Consider the following 21457-nt stretch of genomic DNA (forward strand, 5'->3'; position numbering starts at 1 on the left):
ATCACAAACTCAGGTGACACCAGATGCTGTCAAGGATGCGGAGAAAGAGAAATACCCCTCCATTGTTGGTGGGATTGCAGACTGGTACGACCACTCTGAAATCAGTCTGGAGGTTCCTCAGAAAATTGGACATTGAACTGCCTGAGGATCCAGCTATACCTCTCTTGGGCATATACCCAAAAGATGCTCCAACATATAACAAGAACATATGCTCCACTATGTTCATAGCAGCCTTATTTATAATATCCAGAAGCTGGAAAGAACCCAGATGTCCTTCAACAGAGGAATGGATACAGAAAATGTGGTACATCTACACAATGGAATATTACTCAGCTATCAAAAACAACGACTTTATGAAATTCGTAGGCAAATGGTTGGAACTGGAAAATATCATCCTGAGTGAGGTACAAAAGTACACACATGATATGCACTCACTGATAAGTGGATATAGTCCAAAAGCTCAGAATACCCAAAATACAATTCACAAAGCACATGAAGCTCAAGAAGGAAGACCAAAGTCTGGATGCTCCATTCCTTCTTAGAAGGGGAAATAAAAATACTCATGAGAGGAAATGTGGAGACAAAGTTTGGAGCAGAGACTGAAGGAATGGCCATCCAGAGACTGCCATACCTTGGAATACATCTCATATGAACCAATGAAACCCAATATTGCTGATGCCAAGAAGTGCATGCTGAGAGGAGCCTGATATAGCTGTCTCCTGAGAGACTCTGAAAGAACCTGATAAAAACAGAGGTGGATGCTTGCAGCTAACCATTGGACTCAGCATGGGGTCCCCAATGGAGGAGTTAGAGCAAGAACTGAAGGAACTGAAGGGGTTTGCAACCCCATAGGAAGAACAATATCAACCAACCAGATCCCCCTTCCAGAGCTCACAAGTATTAAACCACCAACCAAAGTGTACACATGGAGCAACCTATGGCTCTAGCTGTATGTATAGCAGAAGATGCCCTTGTTGGACATCAATGGGAGGAGAGGCCCTTGGTCCCATGAAGGCTCGATGCCCCAGTGTACAGGAATGCCAGGGCAGGGAACTGGGAGTAGGTGGGTGGGTGGGGAAGCACCTTCATAGAAACAGGGGGAGGGAGGATGGGATAAAGGATTTCCAAAGGGGAAACTGGGAAAGGGGATAACATTTGAAATGTAAATATATAAAATATCCAATAAAAAATAAAGTTGCACTGATCAGGAAATTACATTGCTACTGCTTAAGCTGGTGCAGAGTCACTTGTAGCTGGTTTCAGGGGGTGGCAGTAGCAATTAAAACCAATTACACAAAGACCTAATTTTGATAATCTTGTATTGTCAACAAATGAGTCACAGTTTGGGCATCTGCAGCTGGGTAGGAACAATCTATGGGGACTTGTCACCTTGGACCATGCATTCTCATTGGAAGCAATTGATATCGGCTCTCGTGAATATGTTAAGGTGTACAAAAATTGTATATTTTGTTATATTTGAACCACAGATATCATGCACTATATACATATCAATAATATGAAAGTTTCACGGGAATCACATGTGATTCTATTTATACAAAATGTCCAAACCAGACACATCTATGAAGTAGCCTGGTTATTGTCCTGCTGGTTGAGAGGAGTATGAGCTGCTGGGATTATTTGCTAATTGCTATGGTGTTTATTTGGGGGATCAGTAAAATGTCCTAAACTTCTCTTTAAGTTCATACAGAGTTTCCTTGCAGTCAGTTTCCGGGAGTTGGGTAAAGTCTGTTCTCTGTGAATATGCCAAAAGCCATTGATTTGTACTCCGTAGATTGAAAAATTCTTCCCTGCTTTAAAAGAATTTTTTGAGATTTTATTTTATGTGTATGAATGTCTGAATCTACACAGTGCCTTTGAAGGCCAGAAAAAAAGTGCTTGATCTCTTGGGACTAGAGTTTTAGACACCTGTTAGCCATTATGTGGGTGACGGCAATGAAACCAGGGTCTGGAAGAACAACCAGTGGTCTTAACCACTGAGACATTTCTCCAGCTTAAAAAAAAATGTTCCTTTTCAAAAGAAAGGAAGGAAGGAAGGGAGGGAGGGAGGAAGGGAGGGAGGGAAGGAGGAAGGAAGGAAGGAAGGAAGGAAGGAAGGAAGGAAGGAAGGAAGGAAGTCATAGCAAAGGGGTAGGGGGATGACTCAAGGGACTCACCAACAATAAAATGAGAAACCTTTCTTGGAACCAAAAATCACATTTTCATTCCCCCTTCTCTCTTACTTCCACCCCCATTAGAAACTATCTCCTAGTAGCTGAATGTTTGAGGCCACAGGAGGGACCCTAAGTGCAGACTCAGAAGCTCGGTCATGTGGGCTAAACTCTCAGGAAGACACACTTTAGTGTAGAAGCATATCATTAGTAGAGATGCTCTTTCGAGTTAAGGAAACAGTCTGGGGATTCACATAAACTGTTACACAGGACCGACAATGTGCCCGATCATCCCCAAGAAAAGACTTAGAGATGAGATGGCCCTGTGAATCGTACTAATGAAGGGAGAACATCCGCTATTCTTTTAGGGGTGTCTGGGTAGTTCATCCTAACATCCATCCTGAACAACATTTCAGAGGTCAGTCTGCTGCTTTGAAAAGTACAGACAGAGGCTCAGGTACACTTGCATTGCTATAACTGGACTGAAGGAATCAATGTCCCAGATGGATTCCCCTCTTTTAATCTCTGAGCCACAGAGAATGAGTTTCTACAGAATTATATTGCTTATGCCACCAGCACTAATATCATATAATATTATAAAGCAAAATTCATGATCCAGCCATCACTATGTAAGACATATCCATCAAAGGAAAGACATTTAACGAAGGTTCCCATTGTTGTGCTTCTCAATATCATGTGACTGTGCTATGGGTAGGAGGGCCCTCCATGACAGAGTATACACCGTGATGCAGGGCCCTCTGACAGGCAGGGAATTCAAGCCCTGAGGACTAAGAAGCCACAAAAGAACCTAAAACTACAGCTCTAACACAACAAAACAAACACCTCAGCTTTTGGTAGCCAGAGCCCTAGAGTGACTAAAGTGGGGAGTAGGGATGGGGTTGTGGGGAGTAGGGATGGAGTTGTGGGGAGCAGGCACTGGCCTGCAAAGATCACCATAGCAACCACAAATTGGACTCAGGAGATGGTCTCCACAGACCAGTCCACTGGTGTGAAGGTCACGTTATTTGTCCTGAAACTTGCTTGTGACTTGATCTCGGAATTTTCAGTCTTGAGAACCATGAGAAATACCTCTCTGGTTTTCATCAACCACTCAGCCCTTTGTTACATCCACAGGAACGGACTACGATGGGGATTTAGCTCAGTGGTAGAGCGCTTGCCTAGCAAGCACAAGGTCCTGGGTTCAGTCCCCAGCTCCGAAAAAAAGAAAAAAGAAAAAAGAAAAGAAAAGAAATGGGATGTTGCTATGACAGACACCTCAAAATATGATTAATGGCTTTGGAACTAGGTAGTAGATGGATTAAAGGACCATAAGAGAAAAGGCCTAGACGCCAAGCACAACCGTGTGGCTGATTCTGCTGTGGGGCTCGAAGCACAAAGAGGAAACAAGAAGCCCCTCAGATATGATCTAATAAATGCTAATTGACATTGATCATGTTGTTTGGATAATGAGCCATTCTTAGGAAGTCTCAGGAAGAAATGAGGAATAAGATATTGGAAACTAAGGAGAGGCTGGTCTGTAACAAAGTGGCAAAGAGCTCAGCTGAACTGTACCGTAGTAATGTGGAAGGCAGAAACTAAGTGATAAGCAGGCTATTTGGCGGAAGAAATCTCTAGGCAAAATGTTCAGGATGCTGCCTGGCTTCTGATTACATAGAGTAAAATGTGGAGAGAGAGAAAGAGAAGGAGGGAGGGATAGAATAACTGAGGGACAGAGAAAGAGAGAGATTATTAAATATGGGATTTATAATCAAAGGGAAAATAGAATGTAAAGATCCAGAAAATTCAGCCCAGCAGGAGAATTAAAAATAAAAGGTTTGTAAGAAAAAACCCAAGGTTGTGTCAGAACAACTGTTATCTGATATTGTAATGGAGTCAGCTGCTATCCATTGTGACAACAGAAAATCGGTGCTGGTGTCCTTCTGGGGAACTACTGTGGCTGTCTCAACCATCATAGCCCCCAAATGTCAGGACTTTCAGGCTCGATCAGTTTCAAATGATAGACCTTGGTTACTCCTAGGTCCTTACTGTCTACTGCCCAAGGCCACCTCAAGTTTCTGCCCCAAGCTTTCAGGTATAATTCTCTGGTTACCCCAGCTTCCCCTCACACATGACTAGATGCATCTCTGATGCCTTTCTGGAAGGCACAAACAGTAAGTTCGACATTTACTCAATGCCATGCACAGCACAAGAACATGGATGCCTCCACCTAGAGCTCAAAGAATTCCCTGGAGAGTCTTTGGGGAGCCCTAGGCTCCCAAATCTGTAGGGCCATCTGCATGCAGCACCACTGTGGGAGAGGTACAAGCATAAGACTCTTCTCCTGAAATGTACTGTGTAGCCTGTGCTCAGAGAAATGGGATGAGTCAGCCAGGGCCTTGGGAGCCCAACTCCCACACTAGTGTATCTGGAAGGCAAGAATGTAGTCAAAAGATTAGAGTCTTAGTATTAAATGCCGTTTACCTTGTTGGGTGTGGGACTTGCTTGGGACCCATTAGTCTGTCTTCCTTTTTCCTCCCTCTTGGATTGGAAAATTCTGTCCTGTCACGCTGTCTCGTTTTGGAAATAGATGACTTGTTTGCTTTCACATGTCCAAAGCTGGAATTTAATCTGACTCAGAATGAATCCCACCTTGGGGACTCCTATAGCCAATGTAGATGAGACTCTAGGCTTTGGATCTCTGAGTTGGTGTTGAAGGAGTTACAGGTTGGTGGCTGTTGAGATGGCATGAATGCAGTCTGCTTATGAAAAGGATTTGGAAGGTCACACAATGGTCTAGATACCTTTTAAGAGCCTTCTGTTGAATTTAATCAACAATGGGATAGTATTAAGAGGTGGAGTCTTGAGGTGCTGTGTAGCTATTTTCTCCTAATTGAAACATTCCCTCACAAGACTCAGGAAGTAAATGAAACTTAACGTGTCTCAGAAAATCAAAACTCAGATAATTTGCTAGCCCCTTCTCTTAAGGTTTTGAAAACCCTGTCTTTCTAAGTACCCAGACCCTAAGCAGAGCGGAGTGGGAACACATCCATCCCCTCACTGCCCATGGGTCAAGGCAACCTGGCTGCTATCATATTGCATGGGTTACACATTAACCGAGGTCCACTCCCCTATGCAGAGAGTGTGACCCTTGTCAAACAGTCCGAAAGCATAGGTCACATATTAACTAAGTCTGCTTTCTTGTAATGCAGGGTTTTCCCTGCCTCCAAAAGCCTGGAAGATTAGAGCCTTGTTCTCTGTGGAGGTAGTGAAAATGCTTACTTCTGTACCAGTAGCTTCAGTGTTAATCAATCCGTTACCTGGAGGATGGTTTGGCTTAGCACTGCCCCCCCTTTCCTGCCCTCTCTGTCCCTCTGTCCATTTCTCCTCCATCCTCCAATGGGTTATATAAGCTGTGTAAAGAGACTCTCTTCCCAGCTGAGCTGCCTGCAGTAGACTCTGACCGGCTGTGCTGCCTGCAAATCGGGGAAGGAGCTCGGGAGATGCAGCTTTCCTGAGTCATCACCCATACTGGGGCAGGCTTTTCAGTGAGTCAGCCATGTTTCCTGTAAGTAATCTCAGTAAGCTCGCAGGTTCATTAAGCTAGGATTGTATGGAATCTTCCCTTGGTCCGTCCTTAGTGCCCCGTCTGGGGCAGTAGATGTTTGTTTGGGTCTCCACAGGAAAAGGCACACAGGAGGTGATTAAGTCATGGGCAAAGAACCTTTATTAAAGCGATTGATGAAAAGGATTCAGAGCGATGCTCAGCCCCAATCTGGCCACTTTGCACATTTTTGTCATTCGGGGACGCTCAAGCAAGGCACCATCTTAGCTACAGGGAGCCTTCACCCCACATGCTACCTCCTTGATCTTAGAATTCCGGTCTCCATAATGGTGAAAATTTGGAATTGTTAAGTTATTTAGTCTATTATTTTATTGGTGATGCAACAGATAAACTACAGTATAGAGAAGCGTCTGAAAGAAAGGAAACAAAGGAGCCGGAATGATAGATATTTCAAAGGTAGGGTCGATGAGAATTGGTGAGAAGCGCACAGCATATCTAGTTTGCTAGCTGCTGGAGTGATTCGCCGAGACACAAAGAACACGTGTGTCAAAGTGTGATGGGTGGGCCAGGTTTTCTTTGAAGTGGAAGTGGATATTCTTCGTGACTTGTCACCTGGACGCATCAGTCTACGAAAACACCACACACTCCGCACATCAACTTCATGCTCTAGCCGCCCCTGGCCATTCAATGGAGTGCCAGGACCATGATAAGAATAGTTTGGATGGGTATTTTTTTTTATTGTTCTACGATGTGTGTGAACTGCTTGTATCTGGCTTCCCACCCCACCTTACTGATGCAGAGCCCCTCAACCCTAGCGTTTGCTGTGGAGCAAAGTCCATCTTCTAATTCGAATCCACACTGGATCTTTTCACTCTAGGCAGCTCACTGTGATGGCTACCCGGGCTGCATTTGAGAGAGCTGACTCCATATTGATATTAAAAACGTATCTGGACTCCAGTGACACATAAGCCTTTCCTTTCTTCCCAGCTGCCTCAGCCTCACACACATTCCCCTGGATTCCCTCTCCATCACTGTGAAAATGTAGGCAGCCCCCACCCTCAGGGCTTGAACGGTGGTAATCCTTTGTCTAAACATGACAGCTTGGCCCTGGTGTTTAAAACTATGTTAGTCACTTAAACTCAAGCTTTAGTGGACTTTCTTCAAATTTATTCACAAGGAAACAGCCCGCCCCACCCCTCTTTGAGAGTACTAAGGGATTCTTCTAGCTTGGCGATGAAGCTCTTTATAGCATGGTCAACTTTTACAGCCGTTCACCTGACAGATAGAAGTTCAGACACTCTTGTTCACTTGGGCCTACAACAATCCTGCCTGAATCCACTGGAGCTTAGAGCTTTGGTACTTTTACGCAGTAGTTACAATGCCCCAAAAAGTCAATAAAATTCACTATGAAGTTATTTAACAAAATTCAATAACAAGAATTTTGACATTTAATCTTCCCAACAGTTTATTTATTTATTTATTTATTTATTTATTTGGATTAAAAACTATCAGTGCGTGTGTGGCTGTGTGCATATACAGGAAGGTAGGCATGTATATATGTATATGTTTGGGAGTGGAGCCAGATGTTAGCTACTCTCCACCTCATTTTTTAAGACAGGGTCCTTCACTGAACCAGAAGCGGACTGATTTGGCTAGCTGGCCTGGCTGGTGAACTCCCACAATCCACCTGCCTCCACACCATACACCCTTAAGTGTTGGGTTATACGCAGCTTTTTTTTGTTTTGTTTTGTTTTGTTTTGTTTTTTGGAGCTGGGGACCGAACCCAGGGCCTTGCGCTTGTTAGGCAAGCGCTCTACCACTGAGCTAAATCCCCAACCCCCTATACGCAGCTTTTTATGAGCACTCAGAATCCTGTCCCAGGCCTTCAGGTTTGCACAGCAAGTACTTTACTGACTTGAATCATCTCACCAGCCCCTCCTATTGCCTCATTTTAGCTCAGTAAACCGAATCTAGAGACACCACCTGCTGAATGCACACAGGTGATTAGTGGCACAGCTAGGATTTGGACAAGAAAAGCCCTACTTACTTACTTTTACTTACTTTTCTCATCAGGGGCCTCTGCAGTCCTCCTTCCTCTATTTGCTCCTGCCCCATAGACACTCACCACACTTTACTGCTTATAAACTAAAAGTACGGGCGTGAGAGGGCTCCTGGGGGAGTGTGAGGTGCTCGTCATCTGCCAGGCAGGCGGGAAGGTCAGCGTTCAGATCCCCAGAACCCATAGAATTGCTAGTGTATGTGTGACCCACCTGTAATCCCGCCATCCAGATGTGGAGACAGGTCCCTGGCCAAGGAAACTAGGGGAATCATTGAGGCCCAATTCAATGAGAGATCCCCCTTCAGTAAGCAGAATGGAGGGTGATTGAAAAAGCCCCCTGACATGTCTGACCTCCACAAACATGAGTGTGCATGTGTGTGCACACACACGCACTATACACACACACACACCATTCATACATGCACACACTCACCATATACACACACACACACACCATTCATACATGCATACACCATACACACATACTCCCCATCCATACACATACTCACCATACACACACACACACCATCCACACATACACACAGCCATCCACACATACACACACTCACCATCCACACACACACACCATCCATACACACATACACCATCCACACATACACACACACGCACACACACACAGACTCACCATCCACACACACACACACACAGACTCACAATCCACACACACACACACACACACACACACCATTCATACATATATACACCATACACACATACTCCCCTTCCATACACATACTCACCATCCACACACACACACACACGCACACACACACAGACTCACCATCCACACACACACACTCACACACACCATACACACACACTCACCATCCATACACACACGCATACATACACCATACACACACATACACACACAAACGTGCACACACACACACACACACACACGCACACACACACATCCCATCCATACACAATTTTAAATGCTTCTGTACCATCTGTCATTAGGATTTTTAATTTTGGAAAAGTTTAACATCTAACCATGTCTAATCTCTACATTGGAAGCAGGTGGGGAGGGGAGGTAAATACAAGCAGCCATGGGCTGGGCCAGGCCACTCAGCCCGACCACTTGTTTGCAATGCTGGAGCTGCAGGGGAAGGGCTGAGTCTCGGCTCCCACTGCACACTCTAGTGAGTCACGAGCATCGAGATGTTTTCTCAGCAGCGTCAGTGCTTCAGCTATAGCTTATGTGTCTTCTCTTTTGGCTCTTAGAAACGAGATGATAACTGGACTCTGTCTTAGGAGAGGTGAAGACATTTTAATATATCCTAAGTTCATCACCCATTCAGTGGGTCTCCATGCTAGCAGGAGACTATCCCTGTCATGTAGACCTCAGTTCTCACAGCAACTTTGAACTGAGGACTTAACTTATTCATTCAGAGCAGAGGTTCTCAGCCTGCCGGTTGTGACTTCCTTGGAGTCTTGAATGGCCCTTTCGCAGGAGTCGCGGAGATCATTGGAAAGTACAGCAGATTTGTAACAGTAGCAAAAGTGCACCCATGAAGTAGTAATAATGGACTGACCCTGGACTCTGACCTCATAGGTAGCAATGAATATCCTAGTAAGAGCACCAGTGGAAGGGGAAGCCCTGGGTCCTGCTAAGACTGAACCCCCAGTGAACTAGATTGTTGGGAGGAGGGCGGCAAGGGGGGGAGGATGGGGAGGGGAACACCCATAAAGAAGGGGATGGGGAGGGGGATGTTTGCCCGGAAACCGGGAAAGGGAATAACACTCGAAATGTATATAAGACATACTCAAGTTAATAAAAAAAATAGTTTTATGGTTGGAGGTCAGCACAACATGAGGAACTGTATTAAAGGGTCTCAGCTTTAGGAAGGTTGAGAACCACTGATTCAGAGTCTGAACTCCGCTCTGGGTCTCTCCTGCCCCTCCCTCCTTCTCTACACTAAGCTGGGCTGAATAGCACGATACTTTAAATAACAACCAGTTCAAAATAGGGCAGGGCCTTTACCTCGCAACAGTGGCGGTGCGTGGTGAAGGTAGGACAAACATAGCAGCTCCAAGGGGGATTACTTACTGGAACTAGGAAGCAAGGAAGACAGGAAGGAGAGGATAAGGAAAGGGGCAGGAAGAGGGGAAGCAATGAATAAATTCTGTCAGACCATGAGGTATGAAAACATGTGGCAGAGACCATGTGGCAGAATGCACTTTCACAGTCCTCCTTTTTTAACGTTAGCCTTAGGGGCCTTTTTGGAGAGCCTGGGTGCTACTTTATTGGAAAAGTTCAGAGAAGCCTAGAGTCCTGGTTTTAACAAGTTAAATATTTTATATTCCCAAGAGTGGTTCATGTGTGTTCATCCCGGTTCCTCATCTCTGTCCTTCCCAGCCTCCAACCCAAACGTCTCCCCCTCAGGTACACTCTCAGGGCTGACATTACAGACAGAGCCTCAGCAGTCTAAACAGGGCCAGGCTGTGACTGAATAAAGGCCAAGAAAATACAAAATGGATGATGAACTTGGCGGCCGACGGTGTAGCAGCAGTAGCAGAGTCTGTGGGAGTCCAGATGTGCTCTTGCTGATCTAGAGAGATCCTGGATTTAAGGGGAGGAAAATAAAATCTGTCCTTCAGGAGCACTGGGATTAGGAGACTGTATACCCCATTGCCATCTCGGGACAACAATAACGATCCACGAGATGCAAACATTTGTGATCACAGTTTGGCTTGAGGCACAGTCTCTCTCATCAAGTCCGAAATGCCTCATCACTGCCTGGACTTGCCAGCTCCCATCTCTTGTCACTAAAGGAAGCACATTGTACCTGTCAGGCCTTAAAATCCAAAAGGACCGACTACTGGGCTTAAAGAAGTACGGTGGTATCAGCAATTGGGACGTTGGTGAACTGCATGTCTTTCCTCACAGTGAGGAAAATAAAACCACAGTGAGGACACTAGAGGCAGGCTGAGAACCTACACCCGCCTCTGCCCCAGTCATCATAAAACCAAGAAGAAATTCTACTAAAGAGGCAGTAGTTTGGCAGTTAGTCATACCCTGCCTGTATGGCTGTCCCTCTCTGTGGTACAGTTCTAAGCAATTGGGAAGAATTTTTCCCATCAAGGCTTTGCAACATGGACATAAGAAGACAGCCCATGCACTCAGTATCCTAGTTTATCTGGAGGCTCTCCAAGAGCCTGGTTGCAGTCACATCTGCCTCCAAGTGTCTTGTGCATGGCTTGACCACCAGAACCTAGCAACTAAAAGCAAACTCGAGTCTCAGATCAAAGCTGCAGTCCTCCTGAAGAACACCAGAGGGAGCAAAGGAACAGAAAAGGTTTGAGAAGTCCTTGCACCTCCACAGCCTGCAGTTTTTTTGCACCTCCACAGCCTGCAGTTTTTTTCGGTACTGGTACCGCGTTCTCCTGATACCAAAAACCAAGGACCAGAAGACACTGCTGCTTTTTCAACTGTCCAAATACAGGTCACATACATATAAAGCATGCATAGTCCTATGGAAATACAGCTAAATCATAAAAAGTTTAAAGAAAACCCTCCAGAAACCAACTCAAAAAAAATTTATGTATTGCCTGATAAAGTAAAATATCTTGCCATAAAAATGTATAATGAACTAAAATATTGCGATCCATGCACTCTGATGGCGAGTCAGGTAGACTTCAAGTTCAAGGCCAGCCTGAGCTTCATGGCAAGACACTACTATCTAACAAACAAACTAACAAACTAAAAGCAAACAGCCAAAAGAGAAAATAATCACATGAATGCAATTGTTAAAATTATACATAAGTAAAATGAAAATAACAACAAAGAGATGTAAACTATAAAAAGGGACGTTGTATAAAGGCAGATCATTCAAAGCGATCAAGTTACTGGAGCACAAAGAAAAAGTGCAGAGCAGGAGGGTGGGGTGCGTGTCTTTAATCCCAGCATCCAGGAGGCTGAGGCAGGCGGATCTCTGTGAATTTGGGGCCAGCCTGGTCTACAGTATGAGTTCCAGAACAGTCAGAGCTACAACAGATAACCCTATCTTGAAAAACCAAAAAGAAAGAAAAGGAAGAGGAGGAGGGAGAGGGGAAGGAGACAGCTTAGTAAGCAAGGTGTGTACGTGGTACACACCACTAGCCCCAGCTTCCTAGGGAGGGAGCAGAGGACTGTAACGCTGTGAAAAGCGCTTGCCTCCCAGGTAGAAGGCCCTGGCTCAGTCTCTAGCACAGCAGAGAAAGATGGGATGGGGAAGGTGATTATTGTATATAGGTTACTAAGGATAAAAGAGAACTCTATGGTAATGAGTATATGTATGAGTGTATGTATTGTGTATATGTGTGTATTATGTATACATAATTCAAGGTGTAACTTGAGACATCAGTAACATGGGGAGAAAATAGAGCTACAAAGTGTAGTCTAGAATGCGGCTGAAGCTCAGCTGTTGTCAACATAAGACTGAATGCTATTACTTTGTTTTATGCAATAATGAGAACAAAAAGAAAATACGGATAAAATGTACATAAAAGAAAGTCAAGACATGTCATCTGCAGAAACACTAATTTAGAACACATGTGGATTCAAGAACATGAGTGTACTTCCTCTTTTTCTGCTTCCTGTGAATGGTCTTTCTACCATGCTCACGCTGCCTTGGGTTCTGTCTTATCACAGACCAGAGTCAGCAGAATGCAGGACCACGAACTGAGAGTTCTGAAACCGAGAGCCAAAGAAAGCTTACCTTACACTGTTTGTGACACTCTAATGTAAACGCCACAGAAATAAAGAAACTTTTAATGCTATCAACAATCACACAGCAACGAAACAGATAACTAGAGAAACCGGCAAGTCCTTGGAACTATGCGTTGCATTAACGCTAAGTCTCCAATCAATAAAAACATAAAAGACCAATAATGAGAAAGAAGCGATCAAGACCAGATGGCCCCAGTAAAGAACCCCAATGTGCATTTAAAGGATGAGCGGTGATCTGAAAATTACCCTAAGACCTTCCCAGAAGACCACAGCCCAATACCGTGGATGAAGAATCACACCAAATTTCCCAAGAAAATGTCAGGAATCCGATCCCACAGCACATTTAAAGGATCACAGAGCACAACCAAATGGGATTTAATCATGGAACAGGGACAGTCCAACCTATCAAAATCAAAGCCAAAGTAGAGCCTGGTATGATTGCTCCTGGTTTTATCCAAGAACTGGGGAAGTAGAGGCTGGAGCCACCTGACTTCCGGGCTAACGTAGGACACAGTGACATACGGACCACAAAATGGAATTGTGATCCAAATAAATTCTTTCTTAAAATACCTTTGTTGGGGCACTATGGTGGTTTGAATGAAAATGCCCACGCCCCCTACCCAACCTCCATAGGCTCATAAGGAGTGGAACTTAGTGGGTGTGGCCTTTTTGAAATAGATGTGACCTTATTGGAAGAAGTGTGTCACTGGTGGGCTTTGAGATTTCAAGTGCTCAAGCTAGGCCCAATGTCTCTGTCTTCTTGCTGCCTGCTGATCTGGACATTGAACTCTCTGCTTATGTCTACATGCTACATGCCACCATGTTTCTTGCCATGATGACAATGGACTGAACCTTTAAACCTGTAAGCCAGACCCAATTAAATATTTTCCTTTACAAGGGTTGCCTTGCTCACAATACCTCTCTACAGCAATAAAACCCTAACAAAGGCAGGCACTTTGCCATAGAACAGGAAAAGACACCAAGACACCTAAGAGCCCATGGTGAAGCCATTCCCCAATGGTTAGTGGCAGGGAAACAGATCTGCTGCTAATGATGGGGTTGGTGTGGGTAAACTTGGGCCAGGATCTTTTCTAGCAGATCTTGGGATAACTTCCGTCCCAGTCAGAAGTCGACCTATAACCCCTTTACAAGGACCCTGAGGCTGGGATGCAGCTCAGTGAAGAACACTTGTGTAGCATACGTGAGACCTCAGGTTCAATCCCACACTGCAAAACACAAAATGCAAAAACCGTTTAGCCAGAACTGTCTAAATAAAAAATTCCTGCAGAAACTGTGGGATTGCTTCAGAGCAATGATGATTTAAAGTCTACTTTGGGGGCAACTATATTATATGTATAGCTACATACAACTGCTCTAGCCTTTTAGCACTCTGTAAGGAAAAGAAATGTGTGTGTGTGTGTGTGTGTGTGTGTGTGTGTGTGTGTGTGTGTGTGCGCGCGCGCGCATGTGCTTCAGAAAAGGCTACAACATGCTAAAACTGCTACTGCTACTGGGAGCTGTTGATCATGGTGTCAGAGTTTCCCATAAAATTGTCAAAAATGAAAAGACAACAAAAAATCTACCCATGAACTAATATGCAAACAGCATACTAGGCCCGATAGAGATTTGAGAATAAAAATTCCAATTAGTGCTACACCATTACAGATTAATTCCACCTGATCTTATAGCATCGAGTCGTTAGAAGTCTCCTGGAGGGCACAACATCTTAAAATAGTTTTTATAGCAGGGTCATTACATGGGAAAATCTAACTCTAGAGTCCACTTGAGCAGGATTGAAGTACAAAGACAGAATATAGGCATTGGCCATAGAAGAACCCAGAAGTCTCTTTCTCCCAGAGACTGGTGGGAGAAAGGAAATAGCTGGGGGAAAAAGAGAGAGAGAGGGAAAAAAAAAACAACAAAAATTTCAGAGCTGATGCGGCATGGATCCAAAAAGGAGGGTGTGCCCAATCTTAACCGTAGAAGAAATGGAACAATTTGGAAATCCTTGGGCCCACACAGGAAGCACATGGGAAAATCTCACCCCTATCATCCAAGTTCACATCTGGTGCTGCCCCTTTGCTAAGCCCTCCATCAACCAATAGGGAAAGGGAGCTCATGGAACAGGGGTGAGGGCGGGGACTGGAGAGTGGAGAGTGACTGAGCCTTTTGTAATGGCCAATGTTGATTGTCAACTTGACAGGGTCTAGGATCGCCTAGGAGACAAACCTCTGGGCATGTCTGCGAGGGCATTTCCATATTGGGTTAGCTGAGATGAGAAGACTCACCCTAACAATGGGCGGCACCATTCCATGCACAGGTCGGGATCCTCCGCTAAAAAGAAGGGGAGTTTATCACCAGCTTCTGTCCCTCTCTGCTTCCTGACTGAGGGTACAGTGTGAACAGTCATCTTATTCTCTTGCCACTGAGACTTCCTTGCCATGTTGGATGATACCCTCAAGCTGTGAACCAAAGAAACTCTTTCTTCCTCTCCCAAGTTGCCCTCCTCAGGTGTTTTGTCACAGCAAGAAGACACGTGTCTGATACAGTGCTGAAGTATGTGGAAGAGATCTTAAACCACGGTCAGGACAGTCGGTGAACCAGCATTTTTTTTTTTTTTGGTTCTTTTTTTTTTTCGGAGCTGGGGACCGAACCCAGGGCCTTGTGCTTCCTAGGTAAGCGCTCTACCACTGAGCTAAATCCCCAGCCCCTGAACCAGCATTTTTGTACTGGAAGTGACAACTCAAACTGGTGTACGTGCACATTGGTTTGCTTACCTAAGAAGCCCATGGTTGTATACGGCATTCACAACAGTTGGAGTTTATCACTTATCTGACATCCCAAACGCTCTGCCTCTCTTCACACAGTTCTTTGCCTCTATTGATTTTCCAGACAGCTAAGCAAGGTGGGCGTGGATAGTCCTCAGCCCAAAGCCCATACAATATTCCAAATGGAAAACGAGCTTCCCTTCAGCATCTAAGGCTAGGGGAATATCGTCTCTACTTGGTCCGTGTGCCCTTCCTGAATTAGTCACTATGGTACAGGAAGATGAAGTAATATTGCCGGCTCTATCTAGAGCGGGTGCCAGCAATGAATGATGGGGTGGTGCAGACAGCGAGAAGGCACCAGTGATTGACAGTTCTCCCAGACCACACGGCATAGGGGAAGGAAGAGTCTCCTAAGGACAGATGTTAGCAGGTCTAAATAATAAATATCATGGCTCCCAGGAAGGGAGTATAATGGACACTGGAGACAAGGAGGCTGGAGAGCAAATTGTGTGGTAAGAGAGAGGAGCATTAAAATATGAAATGCACAAAAGCTATGTCAAGACACAAGCTAACTTGAAAATTTCACATTTCCTATGGAAGAATATTTGAAGACTGTTGTGAGAAACACTATCCTGGCTTCAAAATAAGAGTGCCAGAAACTCAGAACGGTGACAAGGAGACAGACTGATTTGCAGTTTTTCAGGAGCTGGGTGTCAACTTGGACAACAGGCTTAAACTCTGTGTGTGTGTGTGTGTGTGTGTGTGTGTGTGTGTGTGTGTGTGTGCATATGTGTATGTGAGTGTGTGTATGTGTGTATGAGTATATGTGAGTGTGTGTGTATGTATATGTGTGTGTATGTGTGTGAGTGTGTATGTGTGTGTATGTGTGTGTGAGTGTGTGTGTGAGGTGTGTGTGAGTGTGTGTGTGTATGAGTACATGTGAGTGTGTGTGTATGTATATGTGTGTGTGTAAGTGTGTGTGTATGTGTGTATGAGTATTTGTGAGTGTGTGTATGTGTGTATGAGTATATGTGAGTGTGTGTATGTATATGTGTGTGTATGTGTGTGTGAGTGTGTGTATGTGTGTGTAAGTGTGTGTGTATGTGTGTATGAGTGTGTATGTGTGTGTGCGTGTGTGTGCGTGTGTGTGTGTGTGTTTCTACTCATCATTGCATTTCTCTGCCTCAAATTGCATTGAATTTCCCATTGGCTAAGTAGTTCTGGATGGAGGTACAATCTTCTTGTGTCTAGAATGGCTCCCTCTTCAAATTCCTCTGGTTCAGGGAGCAAGGCTTTATTTAATGTATATCCCAGAGGCCTGAAATTTCCTCCTTTTCTAATATGTGGCCCTGGTCATATGGCAGACTGTAACTTTTCAACCCTGGGATGAGCCGACAGTACCAAGGCAAGTAGGGAAGGGAGGGGCCTAGTGCCTCCTGCTTCCCTGTGACTTTCTGATGATGTCTAAACTCACTCCATACTGAGAACAGACCATAATCATTTATTTCTTACATATGGATAAAAACAGATGATAGAAATGCTATAATTTTTCTCAGGTAAATTGTGAAGTTCAGTGCAATTAGCAAAGCATCCTCAAAATAACTTTGGTTTGGTTGTCACATGATCCAACCCTGAAAAACTTAAGATTTGAATGAACAGGATTCAAATATATGTCTCATGTCTGCTCAAGAAACTGAGCTGGAGGAAGAGGCAGCAATGGCCCCGGCCATCTCCTTAGGGGGTGTGCAAGCTCAGAATCAATCTGCAATGAGAGATTTGAGGGTCAGTGGATAGGCAAAGAGTCAGAGACTCCAAGAAGCAGAATCAGTATCAAGACCCAGAGAAAATACAGGGCTGAAACCCACAAGGTGTAGCATTCTAACACATAATTCTCTCCTTACAAGTCCTTCATCTCCAGTGCCAACCTTGGGAGTAAAGAGTTAATGCATGAGCCGTGGAACCACTCATAGGATTCTGAGAGGCTTGCTCACAGCTTATCTGTTATGGATGGAAGGCGAGCCTTGATAATACTGCATCATAGGTCCGTGATCACTAGACACCCACTATGGCCCAGTCATCTTTCTCTTTCGGGTTCATAAAGGAAGCAGTGTACCCGAGAACCACTGAAAGAGGGGAAATCAAAAGACCACTTTCCATTTGAAAATGCCCAATTGAGTAGTTCAGGACTCTCCCCTTAGGGCCAACAACCTACATCAATGACTTCCAAGGGACTTTCCCTCTTGGACAAGGCACAAAATCCCCTCACTTTTGGTGATAAATGCAAGGGATTAAATGTTTGTGTGGTTATGCACTCGAGGAGGAGGAAACAAAGTAGCCAGATCCCCAAAGGAAGTCCTGACTCAGTTTCTCTGTGCCAGGCAAATGAAGTAGAAGAAACTAAGTGAGGGTTGGACAAATTCATTTCTTAGAATCTTACCAAGAAACTGAACAAACTGGGGAAAGGCAAAGCTAGGAGAGAAAGGGAAATCCAGAGTTTCCCCTTCCTCCAGCGCCTGCCTCTTCCTAGGGTCCACCGTGGACAAGCAGAACCAGCATAGTTGAAATGCAGAATCTTGATCCCACCCTAGGTGAACTGAATCAGAGAAGCAGTCTGTAAGACCATCAGGCAATTCAGACTCACTAGCGTCTGGGATACGGTGAATTTCTGGCTCCCAAATTCACGTTCCTCTCGTTTCCTAAAATAATGCTGGGCATACGGTCAGTAATTAATGTTGGAGTATTTGAGAAATTCTCCTTGGCACTTCTTTATTTCCATCTGAGGGGTAGCAAGCATTTCCAAGAAGCTAGAACACACTACAAATGAGTGGCTCAGCCAGACAGAAGCATGCTGAAGGCAAGCAAATAAACAATTCCAGGCAACCACACTCAGCACTGCCAACTGGGACAGATGGGCATAGTAACTCCTTCCTCACTTCCTTCCCCCATGGTCCTCCCTCCCTTCCTCACTGGTGCTCCCCTCCACTTCATTCTTAGGAGTACCAAGCTCTTGTGCTGAATTCTTCATCACACGGAAGGAAATGTCACACGGGTTATCCACCTCTTCGAACCCCGTCCTTAAGACCAAAATTGAAGGCAAGATATAGTGGGGGAGGGGAGTTGTCGCATCATTAATCTTAACCTTTCAGCTTGATTCTTTTATTTTCTGCATGTACGTGTTTATATGTATACACGTGTGGTATGTATGGGTGTGAGCACACATATGTGCAGAAGACAAAGGCCCACGTGAATGTCTTCCTCAGTCACCGTCTACCTTATTTCCTGGGACAAGGTCTCTCGCTGATTCACTAATTCAGCAAGACTGGCTGGCCTTTGAGCTCCAGGGATCCTCCTGTGTCCATCTCCTCAGCACTGGGGCTGCATAGGCTTGCACAACCAACAGCTTATTGACCCATGTCTTACCTTCAGATGGTTACCGTGATCTAATTTGTGTCTCTTTATTGAGACATTACCAAGTCCAAGGTCTGGGTCTTCATCTGATATTTGCTCTCTATGGTTCTTCTTACCCTAATACATTGGGGTAACAGGAAACTCAGAGCACCCACTTTCAATCTCTCCCAAATGTGCTACTTGAAAATATTATAGGGCCAGGAGTTGGCAGATAGGTACGAATGATTGGAGTCCTGCCACAGCATTATGGGATCCATCCATGGTAGGATTTCATATGTAATACAATTACTGTCTGCCAAGAACTTACACTGTGCTTCACAACAAGCCCACTGGGTCATAACCCCACCCCCACTCAATGAGTAAGGAAATCTGAGATTGTCCAAAGTTGAGTAGCTCGCCCAGAAATTAGCCAAAGGAGAATTTCAGTGCACACCTGCCTGACTTCAAAGCTCCTTAACCATTGAACAAATAGAACAACTCACTTGTGGGAACACGGCAGACTCCGTGTCTACACGGAGAGACACTTTACCCTCTCTAGAGCTAATGGGAGGCTCAAGTGGGATTAAAGGCAATGGGGCGTTTAGAAAAGGAACATTCTATAAAATGCAAGGCATGATTTAGTACACTAAGTTCAGGTCCAATTAAAAAGCTTCAGTTCTCTATGCATGGTAACTACACACATGAGACATTCATCCTGAGCATGAAATATATCGCAGTTAAGTGGCCGTGCACTTTTCATTTACCAAATCCGTAAATACCAAGTATTTATACAAGTTTTACTCTCGATGTTCATAAGGATGCTATATAATGGTGTTGTGCTGGGAGCACAGGTTGGTCCTACCTTTTAAATTTGAAATATATATATGTATGTGTATATATATATATATATATATATGAGACAAAGTAGCCCCAGTATAATATATATGTATATATATATATGTGTGTGTGTGTGTATATATATACATATATATACATACATACATATATATACATACATACATATATATATATATATATATATATATATATATATATATATATATGAATGACAAGGTCTCCTTCTGTAGCCCAGGCTGGCCTGGATTTCACTCTGTATACTAGGCTAATCTCAAATGTGAAACAGGCTTTGTGTCTCAGTCTCCTGGGTGCTAGGATTACAGGCAGGATACCTCACAGCCAGTTGGATCACATTTAGACAAACAAACAAACAACAAACTGTGTGCTGAGGAGATGGTTAAAACACTTGTAAACCCTTGGCTTGGGGGCCCACCCACAACACTAGCAATTGGAAGGTGGAGACAGGGGATCTCCAGGAAAAGCTGGCTAACCAGACTAACTGCTTCCTAAACCTGGGATTCAATTGGGAGACCTGTCTCAATGAAGAAAAAAAAAACATGGAGAACAACCAATGAAGACTCCCAACATCAACCTCAGGCCTCCACATGCATGTGCACCGACATTACACACATATGTGTTCACACACAGCGAAGCACAAGCACACATATTCTCATGCATACCACACTCATGAGGGAGAAAAAAGCAAATCGACAGTATGTTTCAAGACTTTCTTGAGCTGGGTGTATGGCTCAGTGGTAGAACGCTTGCTTAGCACAAATGAGGCTCTGGATTTGACCCCCAGGACAGGGGGTGGAGCGGAGAGATTTACATTAAAATTAACAAAGTTTCCTCGACAGAAAAATGAATAAGAACAAGAAATAAATATGAACAGTGTAAGAGAGTCTGGGAGTATGACCTTGGCATGTCTCTGTGGCATGCTGTGACAGAATAGAAACAGCCCTGATAGACTCGTCTGTGTGAATGCTTGGCCCACGGAGACGGCACTACTAGGAGGTTTAGCCTTGTTGGAAAAAGTGTGTCACTGTGGAGGTGGGCTTTGAGGTCTCATACATGCTCCAGCTCCACCCAGTGTGGAACACAGGCTCCCCCTGGTTGCCTTCTGATCAAGATATAGAACTCTTGACCCTATCTCCAGCAGCATGCCTACCTATGTGCCACCATGTTTCCCACCGTGATGCTAATGGACTGAACTGGACTACTGAAACTGTAAGCCAGCACCAGTTAAATCCTTTCCTTTGCCAGAGTTGCCACGGTCATGGCATCGCTTCACAGCAACAGAAACCCTAAGACACGTGGGATTCAAAATTGGAGTAACCGTGTATTTCACTAGGTTGCTACGAAGGTTAAATGAATTATATGCAACGTGCTTAATCCAGTGCCTGGTGTGATATATGTGATATCTAGTATTGTTCACCTCCTTTAGTATTATTTAAAATTAGTATATAATGTAATATAACACGTTGTCTGGCTACAAAACCAGTTGGTTCTGGTACCCTAAGATACGCACATACAATAGATGATTATAGAGCCATGAAAATAAGGCACAAGGGCCCAGCTCAGCTACAGCAACTTTCTTGCATGAATCCCCAGGTTCAATCCCCAGAACTGCAAAAGGGAAGCAGTAAAAGAACAGTCAATCCCATGAAACAGTTAAGTTTAAAAAGGAAACAAGGGTTGGGGATTTAGCTCAGTGGTAGAGCGCTTGCCTAGGAAGCGCAAGGCCCTGGGTTCGATCCCCAACTCCGAAAAAAAGAACCAAAAAAAAAAAAAAAGGAAACAAATTGTGAACATTGTCCCATAGCACTTACATCGTTAAGCAGAAATGCAAGCTTTGAGTAAGAGTCTCCAGGTGCTTCTATGTAAAAGCTGGGGTTTTGAGTTTTCTATACTTTTCTAAAC

General features: G+C 44.4%; 1 long non-coding RNA gene across 1 annotated transcript; it reads left to right on the plus strand.

The window, feature by feature from the left end:
• Window positions 1–5589: 5589 nt before the first annotated feature.
• LOC148005377 (uncharacterized) lies at window positions 5590–13421 on the plus strand. The gene is made up of 2 exons (XR_015623185.1): window positions 5590–5733; window positions 12447–13421. It is a non-coding gene; the product is annotated as an uncharacterized LOC148005377 (long non-coding RNA).
• Window positions 13422–21457: the final 8036 nt, after the last annotated feature.

This window comes from Rattus norvegicus, chromosome 6, assembly GCF_021556685.1.
Source record: "Rattus norvegicus strain SHRSP/BbbUtx chromosome 6, alternate assembly SHRSP_T2T, whole genome shotgun sequence".
NCBI classification, from domain to species: domain Eukaryota; kingdom Metazoa; phylum Chordata; class Mammalia; order Rodentia; family Muridae; genus Rattus; species Rattus norvegicus.